Source organism: Panicum hallii, chromosome 8, assembly GCF_002211085.1.
Source record: "Panicum hallii strain FIL2 chromosome 8, PHallii_v3.1, whole genome shotgun sequence".
NCBI lineage: Eukaryota > Viridiplantae > Streptophyta > Magnoliopsida > Poales > Poaceae > Panicum > Panicum hallii.
The window spans coordinates 29,132,767-29,136,810 of NC_038049.1; the positions used below are offsets into that span (position 1 = coordinate 29,132,767).

Below are 4,044 nucleotides of genomic sequence, written 5' to 3' on the forward strand. Positions count from 1 at the left end.
CGGTCTTTACCTCCATTTATCTTAGGACGCTCAGTTTTAGCAATTTTTTTGCATCCATGACCAAAAACCGGCCTCACCTTTGGCAAAACCAATCTGCCTGTTTGCCAAACCGGCTTAACCTATTTTTTCCATCACAGAAGGAGTAACTAGCTCTTGTTTCTATTGGGAAGAATTTGCTTGCCCCCAGTGCCTTTTGAAGTTTTAATAGCCTAATCATCCTTGAGAATATCCTTAACTCATAATTCATAGATTATGCACGTTTATTATTTGAGGAATTCAAATCTTCCTCTTTTGCAATCAGCTTTAGATCTTTAGATGAATTGTTCGATGCTAACAAATTTAATGACCCTTTGTCGTTAAGACCAACTAAAACCTAGTCATTCTCTAGAATTTCTGCAAATCTCAATTGTCCTTCTGTTAATGGTCAATTAGATTGTTTGATGAAACATATTGCAATTATTAGTGCTATGACCAAATGAATTGCTCCACTTACAATATGTTCACTTTTATGAATTTTCAAGCAACGGCATAACTTGGTTATCAATAAACTTAGGGATTATTGGGTTCTTGCCTCTACTTTGAAATCCAGTTGTGATTTTGCCCTCGCTTTTGCTCCGTTTGTGATTGTACCCCTGTTTTTTCACTGCGAAGCCTCCATTTACCCCTACTATTGACTCCGTTAGTTGAATCAATAAATAAACCCCTCAAAAAAAGAGAAAACCCTTTGTAATATGGTGAATAGACAAAAATACCCCTTATCCCTTCAATCCCCTCTCCGTGCGGTGCCTGACGCATGCTCCTCTTCCATCGCTGTGCACGGGCTAACCCTAGCAAGCTCGGCAGCGATTCCTGCCCGGCCAACGGCGAGCGGTGGGGGCATGGCCCTGCATGCAGCCCAGGCGCGGGCGGCGCGGCCACACGCGAGGCACGCGTGCCTGCTTTCGCAGGCGGGCGCTGCGTGTCGGCTAGCCAGGCGGGAGCGGCGCGGCCAGACCCGACGCGCGTGTGCCTGGTCCCGTGGGCGGGTGCCGCAGCCAGGCATGGGCGGCGGGCGCCGCAGCCAGGCGTGAGCAGCAGGCCCCACGTGCTGGCCAGGTGCCGCGGGTGGGCGCGGCGCTGCCCCGCGTGCTGGGCGAGTGGTGGCTAGGCCCGGCGGCCGTGGAGGCACGGGCTCGTGCTTGTCTAGACCAGCTGCACCAACCAGCCCCGGGTGCACGTGCCGGCCATGGATGGGGGCAATCCAGTTGTGGATTTGGAGGCTAGGTAAAGGAGCAATCTAATTATTTTTCATTCTGAATGTCTTAAGGAGTAATCCTAGGATGAATTAGCTTCAGTTCTTTGGATGAATTAGCTTATTGTGTTTCTGTTGATTTGATTTGTAGGTCAAATCATACGGTTTCGTTCTAAATGTAGGGGCATATTCGCAAGTGCAAACTTTTCTTCTCCTAGGTCATTTGACACCATTACATGCTCTTCATGGAGTAGGGGTAAGCGGAGTGAAAAAGTAAGGGAAAAATCACAAACGGAATAAAAGCGGGGGCAAAATCACAATTGGATTTCAAAGTAGGGGCAAGAATGCAATAGCCCCATAAATTTAATAAAATTAATTAAGCAAGTTATCGAAACAAATCATCACACAAAGTCAAATGAAAGTATACTTTATTTTCTGTAATCAGTGCTTTTGTGGAGAATGCTTTAAGGCCAAGCAAACGAATGGTTCAGATTTCCCATCGATCCATTGGACTATACCTTTTCTTGTGCTTATGATACCCAATACTTTACAATAGATCACTATATTAACTTCGGCCTTCACAATTCTTCTCAGTTTTGGTTTTTTAGTTTTAAATTCAGAATGACCATATGCAAACCATGTAGAGAAAAACTTTGGCAATGATGGTGGAGAAAACTTAAATGCCAAAATGTTATTATTATCAGCCTTACTAATTTTCAGAATACATTGTCTGACACTATCTAGAGTTATTTCATTTCTAGCAAGCAAATTACTTTCCTCAATCGATCTCTTATAAATCCACATAACAATATCACTTGTAGATGTATCAACTAAAAAAATATGATTTGATTGGGAACTAGGTAAACTATTTGTAAAGCGTACCTTGTCATATATGTTGGAGAGGCATGGAATCTTGATGTGGATGATATCGTACTTCTTCTCTTGATGACATCCTGCAGGCCAGACCAGTTTACCTAAACTGGTTAGGCTGGTTTGTCCAAAGTAACTGAAAAAACACTGAATGCTGGCATTTCAATGCCTTCTTCTTTCTTTCGAGATTATGGTCTTCACCATCTTGCCAGGGGCGGAGCCGGGGCGTGCTGGGTATACTGTAGCACGGGCCTAGCCAAATTCATCCCATGTAAATTCATTCCTGTATTTAAAGCCAAAGCAGTAGTATTAAACGACATGTTTTGTGGTGGAAAACTTATTGTGAATTCAGTGCCGATGTATAAAAAATATAAAATACCTTGTTATATATGAATATTGCTAGAATTAGTAGCACGTGATGTTTCATAAAAGTTGTCCGAACTCGCCATGTCAGTTTGACCTAGATAATGGCTCACCAGCATATAAATGGCATCAAATTCAAAGTATGCATATTTTTTGGCATGGGTTTTTGCATATAATTTTCAGTAATATAATGTGTATAATTAAAACCACCTATCTGAATAATGACTAGCCGATGCAATATGCTCACTATTATTATGTCTAGCAACATCAGTGTGGCAGAACCGACCTTAATTACACCGGCTCAAGTACGCGAGTCCTCGCTGGAGGGCTACCTCGTGCTTCAAACGGTATAATCCTATTGGCCTGTCGGGTAACGTCCCGATAAACCACCGAACGCAGGATCCAACAAGGTACCTCACACGAAGGTGAGTCCAGAGATATAAATGCCAATACATTTTACACCACAGGCAGATATAATACAAAAATTTTACAAAGCAGCAGTAGCTCCCACTGAGGGGAGATTATTACAAAACAGGTTTAAGTTATAAGTCAAGCAGCGGAGTTTAAAAGCGTAAACATTGTACACGTCGTTATTGCAGATATTATGCTAGCCCTGGTATAATATCACTCGGCGGAATCTATGTTGGCCGGGGACGGATCCCACTCCACGGACCAACCATCAGGCAAGGGGTAGGGCCACGGTGTAATGAAAGCTGGCTCATCAGGGAGATTACCTGAAGTAAATCAACAAAAGCAAGGCTGAGTATTCTAATACTCAGCAAGACTTACCCGCTCATGGTATACTTAGCCATGTATCTAGACTTACGCAGGCTTTTTAGGCTTTGGGTAAGATTTTTAGCTGAAAAGCAACAAAGAGTAGATCCTTAATTTCAACTTTTAGTTTTCAGATTCAAGTTGATTATCCATTCTAGGTAAGCACTTATAACTACTCAAACATGGTAGAATCTTTAATCAAACATCATCTTTGGTAATCACATAGTTGCTCTTGTTACTCTATGTGGCAAAGGGGGTAAGCAGTCTCATTCATCGTGAGAGGCGGACAATTCCTGAATCGAGATTCAAACCTTGCAAGGATAAACCTAACACACACGCTTGGAACACCAAAGGGTCGTTCCTAAGCAACCGTTTGCCTTTCATTCCGACTCGTGGATCAGGGCCACCACAAGCGACTGCAGGATCATACGCACTTCCAAAGTGCAGGACATACGTCTGTAGCGCGACTACAAAACCCGTACTCCTAGTTGCCCAGCAACACGTATTCCTACACGTCGAACAAAGTAACCAAAAGAAGCAAATACATGTGGTGGGGGGTATGTCCACTTCTCGGGCCGATTGGTTACTAGGCTTACCGCTTACCATATTTCACGGCATGTGGCTAGTACTTTCAAACGCTTAACCACCGCTACCACACACTGCGGCCTTATCCAGTTCAACAACACAGACGGGGTATCACCTCAACCATGATACCGAATAAAACTCCCGTCTGTCATCCTTATAGTGATAACATGAAAGTAAACATCACAATTCCTATATCGCGCGAGTGACAGGAAATCACTCGA

The 4,044-nt window shown here is 43.4% G+C and overlaps 1 long non-coding RNA gene across 1 annotated transcript; it reads left to right on the forward strand.

Moving 5' to 3' along the window:
• Positions 1-790: 790 nt before the first annotated feature.
• LOC112902983 lies at positions 791-2,515 on the forward strand. The gene is made up of 2 exons (XR_003230700.1): positions 791-1,263; positions 1,383-2,515. It is a non-coding gene; the product is annotated as an uncharacterized LOC112902983 (long non-coding RNA).
• Positions 2,516-4,044: the final 1,529 nt, after the last annotated feature.